A 25657-nucleotide genomic window follows, 5' to 3' on the forward strand; every position below is an offset into this window, starting at 1 on the left:
AAATATCGCGCGAACTTACCCACGCGGTCGCGAATGGGCGCGGCCATCATGTTTTTCACTCTATGCCATGGTTCTTGGCCTACTTTTGTATCCTCCCTTTATCTTAGCAATCCTTTGTCTTTAAAGCCTTTTTCCTGACTTTTTTTAGTTATTATCTATCTCTCTGTTTGCCTCAGTTTATATTTTGCATTTTATTTATACTTTTACTGTGTTTTTGTTACTTTTATAAAGTTCTTTCTATCTTCTTCCCCCTAACTTTTTTTCCCCTTCGGACTTTTCTTTTCCGCCTCCCACCCACCCCAGAACCATGGCCAAGGGCACACCAAGTCCCAAGGGCAAGGGACCTGCAGGCGCAGAGAAGTGCTGCCTGCCTTGCGGCAGAATGCGTCCTGCAGGGGTGCAGGCCCGGCAACTGTTTGGGGAGGAGGAGGTGGCGGTTCATGTTTTCTTCATCCAGCGCCTCCTCCCCTTGACCTTGGCAGCAGGCGGCAGGCCCGGCTCCGGGTACGCTACCCAGGAGCGGCACCGTCGGTGGGCGAAGGTGCGCCGGGCCGTGTTCCGGTGCTCTGGGATCCGGCGCACCCACAACCAGCTAGCCCACCGGTGGTCCGACATCCTGGACCGGGAGCAGGACCTGTTGGACCTGCTAGGTGTCGAGGTCGTCGGGCTTGGTGAGTAACTGATTGTGTATATTAAATTAGATGAACAACAAGATTACTGCTGTGTGCCAAGCGTTGCTGGTAAATTACGTTCCAAAAAGCAAAATGTTCTTTGATTTAAGGACCCAGGTGCACGGTGGTACTCTTACTTGTTTGCAACTTAGTTTGCGCTAGCTTGTGCTGATGCTGATTATGTAAGAGTTTACTTTACAGAACTGAAGTTAGGTAATGCGATTTGCTAGAGAGACACTAGTCCTTCCATTGTCCTACTGTGAAATAGTGGTGGATGGATATTGGATACTAGGTTTAGTTTGTTAGTAGTAGTTACTAATTGTTTTATGCGGTCTGCGTGACGCATCCTCTGTCACTGAGTGCTGCTTACCCCAGTCCTCCGTCGAACCTTTTGTACTTTGTTTAGTGAGTGGTAGGCTTAGCATGGTCAGTCAGTAGCAGAACTAGATCAGAATTATGCAACCAACCCACAATTTGTTGTATGTATGCACTAATGTATGCAACTATGCATGTGTCCTCCATCTCATCTATGCATTTGATGGCTGAAAAAAATTGAAGTGCAGACTTAGTAAACAATTGGCCCGTCTGGAATAGGTGGTGTAGGTCAGGTGGTACTTACTAGGCTTTGTTAGTATTTGGAATCAGAATGATCATTGAACACTGGAGTGTTCATAAATAAGTAGACGATCCGTAAATGCACTAGGAAGCAGCCAGTAGTCGATCCATCTGATTAGATAGGTCAATTTTATTGCACTTGTTGTTTCCTAAAATGTTCTTTGACTTATTATTCCAAATGATTTATTATTTTTCTCACAGCACTCCTTAATGTTGGTCTCTTTCTTTATTATATTTTACATGATCACCAGCACCACCCAGGGGCAAGAAGACGGGGTCGGAGTCGGCGGGGGAACCCCAGGACTGCTCCTCTACTGAGGCTCCTGCAGCTGGCCCCAGTAAGTCCTCCATTGGTTAGATTGACATTTCTATTTCCCTAAATGTTATGTTACTGCATCTTTTTTTCCCAAACTCTAAATTATGGTTCCACTTTCTGAATCTCTTTTTTACAAAAGCTCACTTCTTTGAACTTGACTATCTGTTTACTAATTCTGTTTATCCCTGCCTCTAAGTTGCTTCTAACTCCCTCTGCTATGACTCTCTGTACTACTACTACTACTACTATTACTATTATTACTCTGTGTGTAGCGAAGCTTGCACAGTTGCCCACTCTTTAATAGAAGGTTTTCTTTGCAACAATAAAACTCTGATTGACCAATAGCTCTAGCCACTGGGTCCTGTCCTTTGGGTTGTCCTCTTCAAGTCTTCTCAATGTTGAGGCTTTGACAATTACCACAAACAAAATGCCCAACCAGATATTTGACTAGTATTTTTGATCGGATAGTACATGATACTACTATTGTCTAGGATTCTGCAGAGCCACATACAGAACTATGCACAACAAAATAGGATGTTGCTGATGGGAGGTTGGATCTTACCGATCACACCTCAGTCCGAAGAACCCAGGATCCCCTGACCGGCTAGCTATAGTGTCTCACATTAGGGTCCCACTCCCGACCCCCCCCCACGAAGAAGATACACAATGTTGATGATCACTGAGACAGAGACAACCCAGAACATAATAACAAACACCATTTTGCTCACACACTTGTGTAAGTCCACTTCACCACACCAAATACCACATAGTCTATGTGTAAGTTCAAAAGGTTTGTTTGAAACAAGTATCAAACTCTGTACATCGTTAACATGAAATTTAATTTACTACAGCCATAGCCAATAAGCCAGCAAAAAGCCTAACATTAAAACAGTAAACATTTACAAGTGCATGATTGACAACAAGAACAAGAGCCAAGATCTTTTGAACTCTGGAAGACCCCTCACCGTAGAACGTAGAAATACTGGTTACATCATCTTGCATCCAATATGTCTGTAAATCTCTGGTTTGCAGAAGGGAATCTTCCGGCTATGATATATGAGAAAAACGCTGCGAGTTAGCCGTTAGATAGTATACTGGTGAATGCTAGCATTTTGCAGTCATGCCAAAAAGTGTAACATGTATGTGATGGCTAAGCAATATAAACTAAACAAAGTCAATAAGTTGGTTTTTTTTCGACCTCTTCACTTGTACGCAACAGTCAAGTGGCCTCAAAGGCATCTACTGCACATGTCAATAAGCTGGCAGGTATAATATGCACCAAAAGAGTAGTAGTCGACATGATGAATCTAAAAGGGTTACTCATGGCTCAGGCTAACTTTCAAAAGAGTAGAGTAGGACTAGATGACCCTAGGAAGTGGAACCATATCCTACTAGTGTCTGTCTACTGACTGTACTTACTGTCTAGTGCTGATGTATGTTGCATCGCATGAACTTTTTTTTCAATGTTCCAAGTGAACACTTAAAATAGGGGGAGGTTTACAGGCATCTAAAAAATTTGTGATGTTTTTTTCTAGGCACACTACCATCCACCAGTGCCGTCGGGGCCAGCGATGCGGCCATTCCGGAGGGGGCAGGCGAACTGGCGGCACCTGCAGGAGACACAGGGCCCAGGGGGGATCCAGCAGCAGTGGCCGGCGGCGGTAAGTTATATTCATTACTTCTTGACATTACAGCTAGATGGAACTGTGTTCACTATTTTACTGTACTGTGCGACTTATTATACAACGGTTGAAGAAGACACCCTTTACGTAGCATTACCAGCGTGAGTAGAGTAACCAATGACCTCTTCTATTTGACTCCAAAATCAGCTGTGAATGTTTTATGGAGAAGACAAACTCAGATCAGATGACCTTGATGGATGTGTTGAACAAAGAGGGAAAGCACTAAGGGTGGAAGGACGGGCGAGATAAACAATATGACTGACTGGCAGAGAAGGATATGTTGTTGGAAGCATGCATAGGTGGCTGATAGTAATAAGATCAGATGCATGGGTTGTTGAAGGATGGGTGGAAGGTGAAAGAATGCCTGCCTGGGTGGGCGACACAGTATGGGTGGATAGTACTAGATGTTATGTTATGTTATGTTATGTTAAAATGGCTTTTATAGAGCGCACAGCTACTCAAAAAGAGTGTCCTGGCACTTTTATTTAGGGTAGGCTGCAGTATACTAACATAACACATTAAAAGAGAAAGTGTCACAGACAGAAAGAAAACAACGAGCAAAAAAAAAGACCTACTGGGTGAACAACCAGGTTTTGAGGTCCTTTCTAAAAGCTAGTAAGCTGGTGGCTCCCCGAAGTGTAAGAGGCAGAGAGTTCCACAGCTGTGGCGCCAGTAGTCCAAAGGAGCGACCTCCCAAGCGCACTCTCTTCACTCGCGGGACGATCGCCAAAAACAGGGATTCTGATCTCAGAGAGCGAGCCGGTCGGTAGAAGGCAAGTCTCCTTTGGAGGTACTTAGCTCCCGTCGCATGGAGGGCCTTGTATGTCAGGGTCAAAGCCTTAAAGGCGATCCGCTTGCGGATTGGGAGCCAGTGCAGGGTCTGGAGCAAGCCCGCAGCACTAACGCGTCTATTCAATCCAAAAATCGCTCTCGCCGCAGCATTCTGCACAATTTGGAGCCGCTGTAGCAGGTACTCTGGCAGGCCCAGGTACAGAACGTTTGAATAATCTAGCTTAGAGCCTATCCGGGCCTGCACAGTCAGCTTCCTGTGCTCCTCCGATAAGAGGGGAAGAAACCTCCGTAACATCCTAAGGAGGCCGAAGCAAGTGCCCGACGCCCCCAGGATCTGGGACTTCATAGTCAACCCCTTGTCCATCTTGACCCCCAAGTTCTTAGCCATTTGGGATGAACAAGTTAGGGGGAACATATTGGTAGGCCACCAAGCCTGCCAGTCTGGCTCCGTGTCACACCCAAAGAAAAGTACCTCGGACTTATCGGAATTGCACTTGAGGCTGTTCAGTTGAAACCATTGAAACACAGCCCCAAGGCAATCCCGGATACTCTCCCCATCAAAGTCTCCTCCTCTCTTACACGAGAAGAGGAGCTGGGTGTCGTCTGCATAAGATACGATCCGGGCCCCAAACGACTCCGCCAACGCCGCCAAAGGGGTCATGAAGATATTAAAGAGGGTCGGCAAGAATCAGCGGTGTTTTTGGTTCAAACTCAAAGCCAAGGAAAGGAAGGAAGGAGCAGAAGCATGGGTGTGTGTTGGTGAAACCAACTAAGGTTTGTTAAGAGATAAAGAGATATATAAAAAAGGATAGACGTTTACTTTAATGGATGTATGCCTGGATGTACTATCACCAAGAGACAGTATAGGTGGAAAGTGTCACTGGAGATTCTTACTTTGAAGAAAATGTAAAAGAAACTGCGCGATAAGTACCAAAGCCTAGGGGAATCAAGGTAGTATTATGAGCATACAGTACACTTGCAGTAGTTTGCAAGCACGTCATATATTATCAAGCGGAAACCCCTTCCTCCCACTCTGGGGACCACTCCCTACCTATTATTATTAATGTATTTTCGATTGGGGCAGCCAGCCTGCAAAGGGTGGCCTATCTGTTGTTTATGGATATTGGTTACACAATCAATGAAAGCAAAGTACCCTCTGCAGTAGCGGTTGGTGGTGGGATTGTTGGCGGGCGGCGACATGGGGAGGGGACGGGTGGGTGGCACTGGCGAGTAAACTGTGTATTACGGCCAAATACAGGTAATCAACATAAAAATAAATAAAATTATTTTCAAGGTGCGCACTGCACCGCCGAATGCGATGTAGTGTGTGCTACTGTGTGCAGCAATTTTTTTTTTAATGTATTCTTTAATTACCTGTGAATGTCCTTAATCCATCGTTTACTATCCCCACCCTGCACCTTCCCACGTCACCGACCGGCAGCACTCCCACCACCGACCGCTACCGACCTGATGTCGTATATCGTATTAGCACTAGCAGCATCTATAATATGAATATAAGCAATGATCGTTGGATCCGATAAATAATCAGCCTTTTTGTAGTACCCATGGCAGGGTGTAAGTGAGATTGTGCATGCCATTTGCCCTCATGTAACAGAGTATGACCAGTGCCAATGGCCGTAAGGCGTCAGACAAAAAGATGAGCTTCCCCACCTGCAGACAGTAGTAGTAAATAAAACTAACGTGAGTCTGCATCATGTGGCTCATATCTGTTTCTCTTGGGTGCAAGCTTAGCTGATGGAGCTGGCATGCCGCCTATAACAAGGTTATGTAATTGGGCTAAACTACAGATAAGAACAGCACGACTGGTGTACCGGAGTACATACATAGTACGATTATATTTATAAATAATGTCGGAAACTGTCACAAATGTTAGAGTCCAAGGAAGTAGGATTAGAGATACTTGCCACCACCAAATCCCAAATGTTATGAACTGTGCTTGCTAGTGATACTGTGACACTATGTGTTGAATGATTTTAGTGTTTCTGTTTTGCTAAGAGTATTGGCTCCAACATGTTCTTTTTCTTTCTTGATATAGATGATACTCCTTCCACTAAACCATCAAGGAAGGAGTTGGCCGCTAGGGCCCGGCGCCGGAAACTGGAGGCCATCTGCGAGCATTATCGCCGGCTGGTGGCTCAGGAGGAGGAGGCGGCTGCAGCTGCAGCCTCCTCCAATGCCCCGGGCCCAAGTCAGGCCCGGCCTCCACTTTCACGGCGCCGTGGTCCGGCATCCGCCCGCCACCGCGCCTCTATTTCCAGCACTGCTGCCCCCCACCCTGGATGTAACTGTAGGGCATTTCGCCGCCAGCTGCTCCGCCGGATGGCCCGCTTGGAGGAGAACATGGAGGAGCGGGTAAAGATCCTGGTGGACAAACACCTTAAGGCCCGCCGACAATAGAGGACCTCGTCGTTTGCCCCTTTTTTAATTCCTTTTGTTGGTGGGTGGGTTTGTGGGCGTTGGGGATTTCTACGGACATTGGGACTTTGGACTTTCGTTTCGTTTCGTTGGGGTTAGGGTGGGGGGTGGGTTAGGTCAGAGCGGGATAGTTTTTTTTTGTCAGGGGACATTAAAAATATACTTACTATTTATTTATACGATGTTAATGTTTTGTGGTGGGTTACAGTTTTCCGAATTCAATGTAAGTTACATGGTTGTTTACTTTGTTTCCGTGCTGCTGCATGCCCACAGCCAGTGTTTGATTTAAAAGATCTGCCGATTTTGTAACACACAAACCGATAGATGCAGTACCCCTCACTGAGTTATTTTTAATTGTCATAATAGTACTGTCAGTCTCTCCTCCTAGTCCATACCTCCCACCAAACTTATCTTACCTGTGATTGATGATGAAGTTCGGCACACTGATGGCTGCATGGTTGGTTTCCCAAATTGACGGAGTAGATGCCATTATTGTGGTGGTAGTAGTAGACACTGGCAATAGCGTTTGAAAAAAGAAAGAGAAAGTCACTTGACTGAGACTGTGGGAGGAGTAGTAGAACAGAACACAAAGTAAACTACAGCATGGGTGGTCAAGCAGAAGAAGATCCTTGCCCTGCCTTAGTTAAAATTCAATTAGTGTTGCTTTCACCACATCTGCCCCAGCAAGCGTGCGATCAATTGGTGTACATAGTCATCACATTACACCTGAATATAAATCACACAGCCCGGGGGAAGAGGGTTAGGGATTGATGATTGGATGGGAAGTGGGGTTTTGGGAAAGGTTTGAGAAAGAAAAACAGACAATATGCATGGACACAACAAAAGTAAAACACAATCTTGTAAGACGACCATGATCCATTATCAAAGAAATCAAAGTATGAAGTGAGAGAAAGCAAATGCATGCATGCTGAGAAAGATAACTTGATGGTTAATGATAATGAGTTGTACTATAACTACTATGACCCAATGAGACAGTACAGTCAGGGACGAAATTGAAATTTGCCTTGCCTGTCTGCCGCCCTCAGAGCTCAGACCGAACCCAATTACATGCTGTACCGGGCTTACTTTTATTTTTCAAGCTAGCTAAGGAAATTAAAAAAAAGTTGGATCAATTGACAAACAAACCACAACACACAGTCGTAATGATTGAAGAGAAAAAAGCAAGCAAATAAATGTAAAGACGAATGATGATACTAAAGTTACTGTATTATCCTGGTCCAAATGTGGAGTTGCATCATTCTCGTCATTCCTCTTGGTACTCCCTTCCATGGACACTCCGCACATCAATCTTGGGTACCACTGCCTGCCTGATGCGGATTGGTAAGGTACGTGTGAGTCGTTTCTCCCACTGTAGCACAGGGTAAAGGCCGGCCTGTAAGTGTAGATGGAAAAACAAACGGGGTATTGAAAAATTACAGCATTTACAACAATAAACTCAATTACAGTGGAGTGCAAGACAACACTCTGGAGAGAACACTTTCAGACTGAGGCAGCTTGGATAGGCTACATAGTGTCTACTCTACAGCGGATGAATGATGTAACAACGCGTACCATTACAACGCGGTATGTTACATCGCGGTTTTAACAACGCAAGTCGTTACATCGACTTGCGTTGGAGGGCGCTGGACATAGGAATAGTGTGAATTACTATTCCAACTCCAGTCTACGTACAGTAGGGAAGGTGTTGGAAAGTAATTCACACTATTCCTTATCCTACAGCGCCCTCCAGTGCAAGTCGGTGTAACGACTTGCGTTGTTAAAACCACGATGTAACCATACCGCGTTGTAATGGTTGCGTGGTAAAGGATGTTTCCCTCTACAGCATTAAGGTATAACAACAACGGGACAGGATTCAGGAGCCAGCACAGCCACAGAACAGGAGAACCGCGGCACAGGCCAGGCACCCTACCCCTTACTTACATTTTGACCGAGCCAGAGAAATGTCATATGCACTGCAGCAACCTAGAATTTTCCAAATGAAGTGACTAAATCAATGCGCCACTGTCCGTCATACCAATACACTCTACTCCAGTCCACACCACTACACGGACATCTAGCCATGGTCTGCTGTGGTTCTTGTTCAAACTTTTTACCTTTTAAGTCAGCCCATGAAACGCCTGATGCGGATTGGTAAGGTACGTGTGAGTCGTTTCTCCCACTGTAGCACAGGGTAAAGGCCGGCCTGTAAGTGTAGATGGAAAAACAAATGGGGTATTGAAAAATTACAGCATTTACAACAATAAACTCAATTACAGTGGAGTGCAAGACAACACTCTGGAGAGAACACTTTCAGACTGAGGCAGCTTGGATAGGCTACATAGTGTCTACTCTACAGCATTAAGGTACAACAACAACGGGACAGGATTCAGGAGCCAGCACAGCCACAGAACAGGAGAACCGCGGCACAGGCCAGGCACCCTACCCCTTACTTACATTTTGACCGAGCCAGAGAAATGTCATATGCACTGCAGCAACCTAGAATTTTCCAAATGAAGTGACTAAATCAATGCGCCACTGTCCGTCATACCACTACACTCTACTCCAGTCCACACCACTACACGGACATCTAGCCTAGGTCTGCTGTGGTTCTTGTTCAAACTTTTTACCTTTTAAGTCAGCCCATGAAACGCAGTTATTCCATCAATTTTCTCCAATCCAACTGACTGTGTGCAAAGATAGTATGCTCAGCATCATCATGATGGTGACCGTGTGGTACGTATTCTCCAACACCAACTCAGTCTGTAGTGACTGATTAAGTTTATAATATATTCCATATTACCAAATTGCAACGGATATTGGCCGGCACCTGCAGTGGTAGGAGTACAATGTGGTCATTATTAAACAACAAGGAAACATTAACTGTCACCACACCTGAGTCACTTTTACTTTGTCGATAAACTAGTATAGTTCTACTTCATGGCATGCACAATTCTTCGTAGTCAGCCAGCATCCAATGCAATGCATGCCACCATCATTCACAATAATCACTCATTACCTGTCTTGTTGTTCTCTTTGGCTGTCTGATCTGATGCCTGCCTAGCCTTCTGCCAGTCAGTGATGAGTTTCTTTCGGCTTGGAAACAAAATGGAATATAGGTGGAGTCACGTTTCACTTCTTATGGAGGGACTGTTAGAGGCAACCTGTATTGTACTATTCTCCATCTCCATCCAATGTCTGACTTGCTTGAAATGTACTTAGGGAGAGTAAGGAACATGGAGCAGGACCCTGAGGAGTGGAGTGGACAGTTATGCACAGACGTGCAACTCCAATAGGGAAATAAAAAGAGGAGACTGTTGATGGATTTGTTGTGAATGTAGATTTTGAACCAGAAAAACAGATACACACAGTCACACACAAATAAAGGAAGGGAGACCAATTTGAAAGCCTAGTTGTCAGAGAAGAGGAGCTCGTCCTCAAACTCTGGTGGTTCGGACAGAAGTACGTCTAACAACCCACTACTTATGTCATCAAAGTCGCTCTCCTCTTCCTCCTGTGATTCACGTATTTTGTACTCTGGTGGTATAAAGTGTTGATTCATTTTGATCATGGTTAACCTCTCAACACTTTTGGGCGAGAGACTGGTCCTTTTGACAGTAACAATGGCACCAGCAGCACTGAAAACACGCTCTGAAGAGACACTTGCAACAGGGCAAGCTGAGCACTGGCCATTGGCTTCTTTTCCCATACCAATACACCAATGGGCTTTGCTCCATGTAGACCTCTGTTGTGTCATCTAGATAGGCCTGAACCATCCGCTCAATGTTCAGGGTGCTCCGATTTCCTGGGCCTCTTTTGCCTGTGCATCAGTCATGGATGTGCAATACCCTTTCCGTAGAAACCAATCACCTGCCGTTTTTGTAGATGTGCCTGATGATCCTGTTGGTGCTGTTGATGTTATTGCTGGCAGTGTTGTTGACTGCTGGGAGGCAAACGCACTGCTCTTGGCCTCTGAAGTAGAACTTTGTTCTGGGTGCCCTGCAGTACTTTTTCGGCTCTGGGGGGGCGGGCCTTTAATGGAGATCCTTTCGTTTTCAAACTCAGTGGCTTCCTCAGCTATCAAAGTTTTGTACTGGGCAACATTCACTTCTGAAAAAGGAATGACTTCATTACTGCGCAGCAATAATTTGTAACGTGGATCCAAAATTGAGGCAGTAATGTAATGTGGATGTGACAGAATGTTATTTTGACTCCTTGTATTGTGAGATAAGCGAGCGGATAAGGTGTCTGCCAAATAATGTGCGTCTACTTTGTCATCCACACCTGCGTACATTTCTGACACCTCCTTCAGCTGTTGCTCTAGCATGTACAACAATGGGATAGCTTGGCCCATAGTACAGTCCTCCCTGCTCACTTCACATGTGAAGACCTCAAAAGGAAGTAGCATCTCTGTCAGGCTTTTGACAAGGTCCCATTGGGTCATCTCAACTCTCATGCCTTTCACTGTAGGATCCCCTGACCTTTTCATGACATAAGCATTAAGTGGTATGTACTGCTCAAACAGACGCTCAAGCATGTAATACGTTGAGTTCCAACGTGTTGGCACCTCTTGGATGAGTGCTTTGACTGGCATTTTATGGTCACATTGAATGACCCTCAGCTCCTTCCGGGCTTTAAAAGAATGGTTGAAATGTGTGCATATTCTTCTGCAGGTGGTCAGTAAGCTGCTGACTTTGCTTTCATTTTTCAGAAATTCTTGAACAACAATGTTAATGCAGTGTGCCAAACATGGCACCCTGAAATAGCCACCATCTTTCATGGCCCTAACTACATTACTGCCATTGTCCGTGGCAACAAAACCAATGGTAAGACCTCTTGGTCGCAGCCACTCAAACACCTTGCTGTTAAACTCATCCAAAATGTTAACAGCAGTATGAGATTTCTCCATAGCAAACATGGCTACAGTTGCATGTTTGCGAGTGTCTTTAAAAATCTCAGCGGTGTCAACAACACCATCAGATATCTTATCTTTAACACCCAAAAAAGAGACCCAGTGTGCAGTGATGCACATGTATTCAGTGGCTTGGCAACTGGTCCACATGTCTGTTGTCAGGTGTATACTCTGAACAGCACTCTGTTTTAAGGCTTTTCCAAGCATTTCCAGCTCGTCGTGATGTAGTGCTGGAACAGCAACTCTTGCGAAATAGTAGCGGCTGGGAACTTTCCATTTTGGGCAGATGGTGGTCACAAACTCAAGACGACCCACCCCTTCAACAAAAGAAAAAGGGAGAAGGTCCAGTGCTAACATTTTTGCCAGCTTTGCATTGTACAAACGTGCTATTGGGTGGTTGCGTTCGTACTGCCCCTCCGGCCTACTAAACATGCTAAGAATGGTAGGCTGCATGGTATTCCTTCCTGTGGTCAACGTCGCACTTTTTGGGCCAGCAGTGCTCCTTGGTGTCTCAGGCTGACTCTTACTCTTGTGCCAATGAGATGTGGCTGAGGATGTGGGCGGTACCACTGCAGTGCTGGAGACAGGGCTACTTTGTGTACCACTAGCACAGAGAATGTCTCCCTCTTCTTCCTGTTCCACCGTGAGTGGACTTTCTACTTGTTTAAGCCCAACAGCAATGGTTCCAGTTTTGATGAGCCTAAGGTGCTCCTCCCACTGGATTGCGTGGTGTTTTTTCAGATGGGTCATTTGGCCTCCGGTACCATAGTTTGTACCAAGCTTTCCACGACTAACAGAGGTATGACAAACGGAGCATACAGCAATGTTCTCCTCCTTTCCGCTAACCGTAAAGAAGTCCCACACTGGGGAGCTTAACTTTTGTCTCCTGCTGGAGGTGCAACTCCCACTCCCAATGCCGGATGAACTGGAGGTTGTGTGTTGAATTTGACTCTGTGCAGGAACACTACCTACTTCTGCTGAGGTGGTGCTTGTTGTGCTGGATGTAGGACGCTGCCGGCCCTTTGCTAATGTAAATATGGAAGCTGGAGGTCGTGTTGGTGTTACCTGTGTTGGAGGTATGCGTGCTACATCCCTCGCATCCATTTTGGATAGTGTAAAAATGTTGGTCTCCATCTCCTCAGGCCCGGGAGTGATGTTTGTGATGACTGGCTCATCATCATCATCATCATCATCCTCCTGCTCTTCTACATCAACATCCATAAGTGTAAGGCTTTCTGGAACCTTCCTTTTCCCATGCCTGCTCTTGTGATGTGTTTCCCTCTCAGACTCAGTTTGTGGCTTCCAAGTGACATCTAGATCATCAGAAGGGGGGCTTGGTGAAGAACTTGATGTACTAACCCTCCTTTTCCTTGCTGGGGATTTAAAAGGCAATGCAACTTCTAAAGGAGTGGCTTCCTCTTCTTCCTCTGCATGAGGCTCAATTTCCTGAACTGCCCCTACTTCGGGAGGAACAACAGCTACTATTGCGGGCGGTGGCTGCGGCTGTTGACCACTTATCTGCTGTGTTGATGATGTTCCCTCCTGCGTTGATTGAGTACTACTTTGAGATAGCGATAAGTTTAGTTCAGGCTCAGCATCACTGCTTTCCACCATAAGGCTGGCTACCTCTTCCACACTCATCTGCTTGGGCATGGGTTGGCGGGTTGGGCCCACTGATGTGGAGGTGCTGCCCCCAGCTTGGCCCCCCGACACCGCTGCTGCAGGCGTAATTTTTGGTGTACCAAAAAAGGTTTTGGGAGGCACACCAGACTTAAGTGACACTTCCTTCTTCTCCATGGCAACTTTCTTGGTACCGGAGGACCTGCTACCTGCTTTCTTTGGGGGCATCTTCAACAGATGTCAAAACAGCACTCAGTTGCACAAGTTGCAGAGATGCCTGGTCAGGTCACTGACACGTCACGTTGTGTACAGCAGCAGGACGTCGGTCTGGCACCACAACAGTGGATGATGATGACACACCTCCTCTGTCTTTTGTGCACCTAAAAGCAAAAAAGCCAGAAGAACATCAGTCAAAAGATCCATAATTTAATATATAACTTATTAGTGTCTGGTGGGTGGTCATCACAATTATTAAATTTTATGAAGTCAGTGAACAACATCACCAGTATAGCCAGCCATTAAGACTCTTAAGAGACTGACAAGGCCAGGGATCCTGTTGTATTTGTACTGTGTACACTGAGGAAGAAGAATAGCAAGGAACAAAAACATAAATGTAGTCTAGCCTGTTTGACCTAAATAAAAATGTGTGAATCTTATGGGATGGATGCAGCATCAGGGAGCAACAACACAACGAACATATACACATAAAAACTAAAGGCATTTATTTACAACACCCAAAAAGTGAAATCTAACCCCGTAAAAAGTATAGGCCACATTTTACAATTCAATCCAAAGCCATACATGATGTTGAAATTCAATGCACAACACAAAAACAGTTGTTTACATTCCATGCACCCGCCGGGATGATTGCTGAGTTGTACCCCTGGGCCTACTGTACGACTAGGCCACAAGTTTGGACGCCTATGGCAAAGGCACAATGCATGCCTTCCTAAAATGGCCGCCACACACATGCTCAGGCCACCCACCACAATAATAACCAAAAAGTGAGTACAAAGGACAGGAACAGGAAGTTGTAGTGTCTGTGGAACTTACTCCCTCTCATAAAAATGTTTTCCAGACAAATAAAAGCTTCTCCCTGCTCCAAACCTACAGCTCAATGACAGCCTGAGGAGTTTTTTGTGCAGAAATGCACAAAAAAGCGTTTTCGAGAAGGGTCTATGTTGCACGCGAGATATTGTTTGCCAGATTTCAAAAGCTGCGTGTTAGGGAATGCGAACTGTACAAAAAGGCTTTCTCGCGTGCGCGAATACGCATATTGCGAGCGCGAAAATGACGAAAACAGTAAGTCCGCGTTGTCGCGCTGTGCAGAGTTACCGAAAGTTCGCGAGCTGAATCCCTTGCCTTACATACTGGCTAAAAAGCCCAATTTATTTAGCACACACCCAAAAAATGCTATTCCACCCCAAACACACCTTTTGCAATAAAATCCAAAGCCATCCATGGAGTAAAGGAAAATCGGCAGACAACACCAACTGTACATTTAAATCACGCACCACATATTGGAGGCTGACTACCTCTGGGCCTACTGGAAGACTACTAAGCCACAAGCTTGGAACCGGATGGCAAAAGCAAGCACACTGATTGGATGGCTCCACAAAATGGCCGCCACACACCCACAACCACAAGAAATGGGAGACAGTCAATGTACGCCTATGGCAAAGGCACAATGCATGCCTTCCTAAAATGGCCGCCACACACATGCTCAGGCCACCCACCACAATAATAACCAAAAAGTGATTACAAAGGACAGGAACAGGAAGTTGTAGTGTCTGTGGAACTTACTCCCTCTCATAAAAATGTTTTCCAGACAAATAAAAGCTTCTCCCTGCTCCAAACCTACAGCTCAATGAGAGCCTGAGGAGTTTTTTGTGCAGAAATGCACAAAAAAGCGTTTTCGAGAAGGGTCTATGTTGCTCGCGAGATATTGTTTGCCAGATTGCAAAAGCTGCGTGTTAGGGATCGCGAACTGTACAAAAAGGCTTTCTCGCGTGCGCGAACACGCATATTGCGAGCGCGAAAATGACGAAAACTGTAAGTCCGCGTTGTCGCGCTGTGCAGAGTTACCGAAAGTTCGCGAGCTGAATCCCTTGCCTTACATACTGGCTAAAAAGCCCAATTTATTTAGCACACACCCAAAAAATGCTATTCCACCCCAAACACACCTTTTGCAATAAAATCCAAAGCTATCCATGGAGTAAAGGAAAATCGGCAGACAACACCAACTGTACATTTAAATCACGCACCACAGATTGGAGGCTGACTACCTCTGGGCCTACTGGAAGACTACTAAGCCACAAGCTTGGAACCGGATGGCAACAGCAAGCACACTGCTTGGATGGCTCCACAAAATGGCCGCCACACACCCGCAACCACAAGAAATGGGAGACAGTCAATGTACGCCTATGGCAAAGGCACAATGCATGCCTTCCTAAAATGGCCGTGGGAAAAGCGTCTCATAAGAAAGACGACCTCACATTAGCACTCAGATTAGCGGAGGATCCGCTTTAAAGAACAAAGTAAACAGTTTTCGTGGCTCTTTGTACTGTCTTTTAATTCATTGGTAATCCAGTATGATACATCTCATACTCAAATTAGGATATCCATGTTAATAGGTCAACAGGTCAACATTCATGGCATAGTTTTTCAGATATCCCCGATGCATTTCGGGACTCGCCCTTCGTCAGGGGGGTGTATTTCTGTGAGAGAAAGAGAGAAAATGAGCAGAGGTCCAGGACGTAAAGAGTTTGGTTTAGTAAGTTGACAAGCCATAGCGTTACGTGATCGATGGTGAAGAATGGAACGGAAAATATACCTCAGTGTGTGTTTAAAAAGAAGAAAACCTGGTCAGAATGCGGTCAGCAGTAGGTTAACAGAAAGGAGCCAGTGTAGCGAGAACAAGGTGGAACGAGGTACAACTCCGACAGGCCTACGGGTGATCCGTAAATTTCGTAATAACCTAGTCAAAAAAGTGCATCCCAAAGGTAGAAAAACATACGGGTAGATAGATATATAACATAAATACCTGAAGAAACCGCCAGAGCTTCTACAAAGTAGACGCGTGGAGAGGTGATGCCGGTACGAAGTTTGGATAACGGAAGATAAAGCCCATTCACCCGGAAGTGACACGTACGTGAAATGCGTGAAGTGACACGTGATCAAAAACAAGTAAAAAAAGACTAGAGAAAGTGTGAGGTAGTCAAGGAAACCACAAGATAGAGTGAGGATAGACGGAAAAGGTATCCAAGTATACAATAGCGAAATCGCTGCAATTATGTAAACAATATAAAATGTAAACAAAACAATAGTGACTGCATGAACAGTAAATCTCTAAAATTCAGTGTGGAAACAACGCATTCAATGCGTGAAGTACTTTACAGATAGCAACTGTATTCAACACGTTCATTCATTCCAAAAGGATGAACTGAATTAAGTCTATTTATCCAAAATAATTCGCGTTGCAATAAAAAGGCGTTGTTGTCTCTTCCCTGTAACAGTGGAACTTGTTCCAGAATCAAAAATCTCAGTTGGCTGCAGTTGTGTCTGTTTTCAAGGAAATGTTTCGCAACCGTAGACTTAGTGTTGAGAGTTCGAATGTTGCTTTTGTGTTCTATGAGTCTGGTTTTCATCTTCCTTTCAGTTTTTCCTACGTATGGAAGACCGCATGGACATTTAAGAAGAAAATGATGTTGCTGGAGTCGCAAGTGGCTGTAACTTTTAGTTTAATTGGAGTTCCTTTCGAGGGGTGCATGAAGCTGGTTCCCCTGATAATGTTGTTGCAGCCACCACAATTATAGCATGGGATAGTTCCTTTGTGTGTTGTAATGGATTCGGAGGAGGTCTTGTTCAGAAGCTGTTGTAGGTTTGAAGTCCGTTGATAAGCAAAAATCGGTAACTGATCAAAAATACCTTTAAAATCAGGCTCGGACTGCAAAAGTGGCCAATATTTCCGAATGTAGTTCTTGATTTTGTTGCTTTGTCTGGAAAATTTGGATACGAATACCAGTCTGTCATCGGAAGTCATGCAAGTGGATTTTTTTAAAAGGGTAGATCTGTCCTTAGTTTCAGCTCGATTTCTGGCATCTTGTAAAACAGGAGCTGGGTAAGATCTCTTTTTGAATTTATCCATGAGGATATCACTTTGTTGCCGATAAATCTCCTCTGTAGAAGATATACGTTTTATTCTTAGGAGTTGTGAATATGGAAGGTGTTTCTTCAAAGATTTTTGGTGAAAGCTGGAAAAGTGTAAGAGATTGTTGCGGTCAGTCGTCTTCGTGAAGACGGTGGTAATGATTTCCTTGTTTTGTACTGTGATGTCAACATCTAAGAATTTAATATGTTTTTGATTTGGTTCGTGGGTAAATTGAATGCGGTCGTTGATGGTGTTGAGGTGGGTAATCTTTGTCACCAATTCCTTTTGTGAACCATTCCAAATTAGAAAAATGTCATCAATGAACCTGTAAAACATAAGTAAATTCTTTGACCATGCTTCTTGTGATAAGATGTGATCAATCTCAAAGCGATGCATAAAGATATTGGCATAAGCAGGTGCGGCACAATTGCCCATCGATGTCCCCGACAGTTGAATATAATAGTTATCATTCCAAACAAAGTAACTATGGTATAGAGAAAAGTGTAATAGTTCAAGTAGAAAAACTTTTAAGTCCTCATCCATAGTAGTGTTTACAAGGAACGATTCAACCGCTTGCATGCCCAAATCATGTGGAATGGAGGTGTACAAAGATTTGACATCAATAGTACATAAAACTATTTGATTGTTGCCTGGAACTTGAATTTGGTTGAGTTTGATAAGAAAGTCTGTAGTGTCTTTGAGGTATGTAGACATGGCTTGGACAATGGGTTGTAGGTGTCTGTCGATATATTTTCCAATAGGTTCATGGATAGAGTTTCTGGTGCTAACAATTGGTCTAAATGGAGGTTTCTCAAGATTTTTGTGAATCTTAGGTATCATATAAAGATATGGTACCCTAGGATAGTCTGTGATAAGAAACCGTTTGTCTCTATCATTGATGGTACCTTGTTCCAGTGCCTTGTTTACAATAGCCATTAAAACAGCTGAAAATTCTTTGGTGGGATCCGAGGTCAATTGAAGGTATGTGTCTTGATCATTAACATGAGCGTTAACATTTTCAATGTAGAAGGTGGTATCCAATACAACAAGAGCTCCCCCTTTATCCGCCTTACTGAACGTAATATCTTTATCCGCTGCCAAGGTTTTTATGATGTTTCTTTCTTTGCGAGTCAAGTTGCTTGATTTAGCCAATGGCTCTTGGAAGTAATTGGTAATTTCTTTACCTACGATGATTTCAAAAGAATCTAAGACTTTGTGGCTCACTGGAGCCATAAATTTACTTTTGGGTCTTAGGCCCATGAGAGTGTCTTTGTCGTGAGTCGTGGACGGTTCTATGATGTTAGTAAAGAAATGTTTGAGGCGAAGATTACGCATGAACTTGAATAAGGATACTTGGGTTTCCAATTCGTTAGTGTTATAAGTGGGTACGAATGAAGTGCCCTTCTGTAAGGTGGATATTTCCTCCGGTGTTAGATGTCTGTGAGAAATATTAATGACTAAGTTTTCTGACTCCGAGTTGTTCTCGCTATCGGAGTGTCTTTTGGTCTTGTGTTTTGCCCTCCTGGTTCTTCTGGGATTTTTCGGCCTCTCCCTAAAAAAGGGGTTGTTTCATTAATATTTTCTGCAGAGGTCGATGGCTGGCTCGTGGTGGAGTCGTCCACTGGTTTAGGTATGGGTCTTCTCGATTGGATCTGTGTGTCATCAGATGATGATGTCTCTTCGTCCGTAGATCGATTGTAAGGTCTTTGTTGTCTACGTGTAGCATATACATCTGCCCATGTGTACACCTCCCCGAGCTTGTAATCCATGGTGTCTCTTTTAAATTTACGTATTTTTCTGTCATTGATTTCTTTCTGATATTTGTCAAGTTGACTATTGACGTCTTCCAATATTTTAGTCATTTCTTCGGCGGTTGTTTTAGCACTTAGTTCTGTTTTTAACTGTGTAACTTCTTTACCTAGTTCATCTAGAAGAATTGATAATTCTTCAACAATTAGGAGGATGAGGTCCAAAGAACACTTATTTAGAATTGCGTACCAACGTTCAGTGAATCTTGTGTTGTTTTTGCAGAGGGTGGACTTTAAAGGAATGCGTAATCCCCTTGGTATTCGTTGAACTTTGTGGTAACGAATCAGGGTGCTTGCATGCAGCCTCTGGTTGATCTCACGTTTGGCTGTAAACAATAGTTGCTTGATTAATGATTGAGTTGAAGCGGTAGAGGAAGTAAGGTTTTCTGTGTCCTGGATCAATGCGTAAATTCGATTGGTTTCTTCTGTCGAGAAACCGAATGTTTCTGCTCTGTTTGCTGTAAGGTTAGCTATGTCATCATAAGACATGGTTGAGTAGGTGCAAACCGTGTAGGTTAGGAAGTCAATGAATGATAAAGAAGAGATACGGTTGCACTCAAGTGTTAATAGGAACAAGCAAATTAATCAAGGTGAATTGCTTTGGTGCTAGTGAGACCACCTCCTAACCTCAGAGGTGTACGTATGCAAGTGGGAAAAGCGTCTCATAAGAAAGACGACCTCACATTAGCACTCAGATTAGCGGAGGATCCGCTTTAAAGAACAAAGTAAACAGTTTTCGTGGCTCTTTGTACTGTCTTTTAATTCATTGGTAATCCAGTATGATACATCTCATACTCAAATTAGGATATCCATGTTAATAGGTCAACAGGTCAACATTCATGGCATAGTTTTTCAGATATCCCCGATGCATTTCGGGACTCGCCCTTCGTCAGGGGGGTGTATTTCTGTGAGAGAAAGAGAGAAAATGAGCAGAGGTCCAGGACGTAAAGAGTTTGGTTTAGTAAGTTGACAAGCCATAGCGTTACGTGATCGATGGTGAAGAATGGAACGGAAAATATACCTCAGTGTGTGTTTAAAAAGAAGAAAACCTGGTCAGAATGCGGTCAGCAGTAGGTTAACAGAAAGGAGCCAGTGTAGCGAGAACAAGGTGGAACGAGGTACAACTCCGACAGGCCTACGGGTGATCCGTAAATTTCGTAATAACCTAGTCAAAAAAGTGCATCCCAAAGGTAGAAAAACATACGGGTAGATAGATATATAACATAAATACCTGAAGAAACCGCCAGAGCTTCTACAAAGTAGACGCGTGGAGAGGTGATGCCGGTACGAAGTTTGGATAACGGAAGATAAAGCCCATTCACCCGGAAGTGACACGTACGTGAAATGCGTGAAGTGACACCCTTGCCTTACATACTGGCTAAAAAGCCCAATTTATTTAGCACACACCCAAAAAATGCTATTCCACCCCAAACACACCTTTTGCAATAAAATCCAAAGCCATCCATGGAGTAAAGGAAAATCGGCAGACAACACCAACTGTACATTTAAATCACGCACCACAGATTGGAGGCTGACTACCTCTGGGCCTACTGGAAGACTACTAAGCCACAAGCTTGGAACCGGATGACAAAAGCAAGCACACTGCTTGGATGGCTCCACAAAATGGCCGCCACACACCCACAACCACAAGAAATGGGAGACAGTCAATGTACGCCTATGGCAAAGGCACAATGCATGCCTTCCTAAAATGGCCGCCACACACATGCTCAGGCCACCCACCACAATAATAACCAAAAAGTGAGTACAAAGGACAGGAACAGGAAGTTGTAGTGTCTGTGGAACTTACTCCCTCTCATAAAAATGTTTTCCAGACAAATAAAAGCTTCTCCCTGCTCCAAACCTACAGCTCAATGACAGCCTGAGGAGTTTTTTGTGCAGAAATGCACAAAAAAGCGTTTTCGAGAAGGGTCTATGTTGCTCGCGAGATATTGTTTGCCAGATTGCAAAAGCTGCGTGTTCGGGATCGCAAACTGTACAAAAAGGCTTTCTCGCGTGCGCGAATACGCATATAGCGAGCGCGAAAATGACGAAAACTGTAAGTCCGCGTTGTCGCGCTGTGCAGAGTTACCGAAAGTTCGCGAGCTGAATCCCTTGCCTTACATACTGGCTAAAAAGCCCAATTTATTTAGCACTCACCCAAAAAATGCTATTCCACCCCAAACACACCTTTTGCAATAAAATCCAAAGCCATCCATGGAGTAAAGGAAAATCGGCAGACAACACCAACTGTACATTTAAATCACGCACCACAGATTGGAGGCTGACTACCTCTGGGCCTACTGGAAGACTACTAAGCCACAAGCTTGGAACCGGATGGCAAAAGCAAGCACACTGCTTGGATGGCTCCACAAAATGGCCGCCACACACCCACAACCACAAGAAATGGGAGACAGTCAATGTACGCCTATGGCAAAGGCACAATGCATGGCTTCACAAAATGGCCACCACACACATGGCCAGGAGGACACAACAACAAGCATAAGCCAAGGGGAACAAAGAAAAGAAATGCAGGCCTTTATGGAAAAAGAAGCACACACTACTAAACTACCACCACAAAAATTGCCACAAGCCACATGGACACTCACAGTCACAACAGGCCATGGAAAACTATGAACTGAAGCAGGCCTATAATATATGACCGGACAAGGAGGCCTGCTAAACAACACTGCTTTAATTCCAAAATGAAAATCAACAGGGCAACGAAAGGATTGGAAAGAAGTTACACACATCAAGCACACACATCCAACAAAGGTAAATCACACACACACACACACACCAACAGTGAAATACACCACAGCCACATTTAGCATTTCAATCCTATGCCATCCATGCCCTACATGATGTAGAAATTCTACAGACACCACAAAACATGGACCCATAGGTACCCTACTGGCTGAAATTGCAGAGAAAAATAACTAGGCCCCTATTGAAAGTAGTACAGGCCACCCACCACAACAATAATTTTTAAAAACAATAAAAATCCCGGAAAAATGTAGGTACAAACAAGCCCCAATGAAACAAACACACCAATTCTCCAACTTACTTGTAGTAAATTAAATCTCAAATCAAAAATTCCTCAAATAAATCCAATCCAATGGTATGATGCAGCAGACAGACACAAAAAGTGATCCTTCCAGCTCCAAATCCAAATGAAAGTGAACAACACATGCACAAAGCACGTGGGAGGAGCCTGCTGGACAGGAACAGGAAGTTGTAGACTCAGGGGCACTTCCTTCCTCTTGAAAAAAAAGAGTTAAAAAAATTAAAGGACTCTTTCTTACACAAAAGACTACAGCAAGATCACAATCTGAGGAGTTTTCTGAGCAAAATGATCATTTTAGAGAAGGTTTTATGAAGCTCGCGAGATATTCTTTGCCAGATTGCAGTTTTTCCATGTTCGGGATCACGATCTTACCAAAACAGCCGCCGGAAGTCAGCTCGCGCGCACCAATGACGTGTTCGGGTTCGCACACTCTCGCGGGCTTGGGCAGCCATATTACAAATCTCGTGGCGATCGCGAGCGGACAGAAAAGCAAGTTGGCGATCGCAGAATCAAGGTAAGACGTTACCGCGCGCGCGAGAATGAATATTGAGCGCGCGAGGAAGCAAAACTACTACGCTACGCGCTAGATTGCGTAGCAATCTGCAACTTCGCGCTCTACGCGAATCGCGGAGTTACCTAAACTTCGCAAGCTCCGCGAACGGAGCGTAGTTCAACGCCCAGGCTTACTATAAACCATGAAAAATTACTATTCCAACTCCAAGATAACTAAAGTCATGTAAAATCCTTGATAATAACACATAAAGATGAACTATTCCAACTCCCACTTAAATACATTCTGAGAAAGTACCCAAAAATGTAACAATTAAAAAAAACAAAAATATACATAAAAATTTCAATTTTTAAAAATTAACACTATAAACTAACCATATTTTTTTTTAAATATCAAAAATGATTCAAGTTTTTGCAAAACTTATATCTATTATTAATAACATTTTCTTATTTAAATATGTTTTAGTTTTTAATTATGACATTCTTTAAATGTAATATTTTTGAACTTTTTTTAAAACAAATACAGCAAATAATCAGATTTACACATACAAATAAAAACAAATAAAAAAAATTATACAACTTAAATTTTTACAAATTAACTAAAATAAAAACTTGTAAAAAATTTACATTTTTTAAATAAATCAAGAAAACTTTTTTTACAATGCATCAACACCTCAAAACGAAACAAAATACAAAGAAAGTTAAAAAAAGTTGTACTTTTATTTATAACTTATAAAATGTATTTAAAATTTCAATTAATAAATTAATTTAAAAATATATATATATTACCTGAAAGAAATATATTTTAAATCACTTCCCACCCTTCTCCCCTATAAACCCAACATCCGACTCCTAAAAATATAAATTGAAATGTAAAACAATATATTACTTAAAACAATTATATTTTATATTACTCCCCACCCGTATCCCCTATGAACCCAGCATCCCGCTCCTTAATAAAATAAATATAAATAAAAAAATATATATTACTTTAAACAAATATATTTAAAATTACCCCCACCCGTATCCCCTATACACCCAACATCCCGCACTTAAAAATAAGAAAAATATATATATTTTAACATTAAAAATAATATTTATACATAGAAAATAACTAGTTGTAACACAAAAAATACATTTTAAACCTTACACAAAAAAATAACTAAATGATCGATATTATTAACAACTATATTTTTTACATCAATATTTTCAAATTCGATATTTTTTACTTACACAAATTTCGATATTTTTTACTACAATATAACTTACCTTGATATTCTGCTTCCTCAATATTCTTTACTCGATATCCATTACACTCAATGGGGCAGATCTATGTTGGAGTTGCACCACTTTTACGCTGCCGTTGCGTCTCTTTTGTGACGCAGCGGCGGCGTAAACCCTGCACCACGTTGCGCCCTATGTACATCGTGACGCATCTATGGAGATGCGTCACGGTGTAAAGCCCTGCGCCACATGAAACCTGCGTCAGGTTTCATGTGGGCGTTTCCACGCAGGGGGGGGCGTTCCGTCGCAGGAACGCCCCTGAAAAGTGACTCAGTGAAATCTATAAGATTTCACTGAGTCACTTTCCCAACGCTGATGCGTCAAAACCCTGCGCCTGCTTGAAGCAGGCGTAAGGCTTGACGCACCATGTTAGGTATGGGGTAGCTTGGAACAGTGCTGAAGTTGCGTTGCGCTTGCGACACAACTTCAGCACTGCACCAACCTTACGCCGGCAGATACGTCACGCATCTGCTTGTCCTTGCGCCACGATGCACCGCATTGTAAATACGGCGCATCTGCGGTGGCGCAAGGGCAAACTTGCGCGACGCATCTTCCCTGGCGCATCCATGCTGATTTGCAGGGATGCGCCAGGGAACATAAATCTGCCCCAATATTTCTACATCAAAATTCTGTCTGTTCACCATGCCCCACATCTCGCTACACCCATTCAGATCTCATCCCAAATTGATTCTATGGAAGTTTCTGAGATCTGGCTGCAGCACCCCCCACAATGTGAAATGTCCTAGTTGTGCATTTCCCTGCACAACGCGGCAGGCACCGTGCAGTGCCTGCCACCTTGTGCATGGAAATGGAGGGGGGTACCATGGGTACCCCCGTGCACAGCTGACTCCCCTCCCGGGGGCCTGCAACGGGCCCCCAAAGCCAGTCTCTGCCTGCTTTTTTGCGGCGGAGAATCCGCTGCAATAAGACAGGCAGCGAGGCCCATTGTAATCACTACGTCGGTGCCTGCATGGCACCACCGCAATGATTGTCTGATTCCGGGTTCCGCAAGGTGGGTGGAAAAGGACCGCATTGCGGAACCGTGGCAGTCAGTCTTTCCGACTCCTATGGAACATTAGTGATTCACACCGCCATACTAATATGGCGGTGGGTAAATCACCTTTTGATGGCGGGCGGATCTGTGGCGATCCGCCCGCCATCATAATCAGCCCCTATGTGTTTTTGTCCTGCAGTAATGTCAAGTACTAGCGATGTGTAATAATGAAATCATAGTTACAAAATAGCCTTACGTAGTTCCTCATAATTATTTGTCTACAAATATAATATAATTAAAAATACTTTTTTTCATATATGTTTTCTAATGCTTACATCATCTCCAAAATGTGTTGTAAACACATAATCTAAGATGACTTTATTGAAACAATTGCATCTTGCCGTGTGTAATACATATTGCTAATAAAACAATTCAATAAATTTGCAGTTTTATGGAACATTAAATTGAGTGGAAATTGCAACTTTTTGATAATACACCTGTGAATGATAAAATTGAGTTTACACATGTTGGCATCCAAACTGGTTGCATTATTAGGATTGACCACATTTCATGGGTTTTTTACTTTGTAAAAAAATAAAACAACTCTTCTGGATATTAAATTCGTTTTTTAGTTGACAGAACATAGATTGCTCATCAAACAGTTTATAGATTCAACATATTTTTTGTTGTATTGTTCTTAGATCATTAAACATTGCAAAAAAATCAGCCAACTCTTATATGTCATCTTTTAAAAGTTATTTATTATAGCGTTATTTAACAATTACTTGAATGGTGTACGTAAAAAC

Source organism: Triturus cristatus, chromosome 5_1 (assembly GCF_964204655.1).
Source record: "Triturus cristatus chromosome 5_1, aTriCri1.1, whole genome shotgun sequence".
Classification (NCBI taxonomy): domain Eukaryota; kingdom Metazoa; phylum Chordata; class Amphibia; order Caudata; family Salamandridae; genus Triturus; species Triturus cristatus.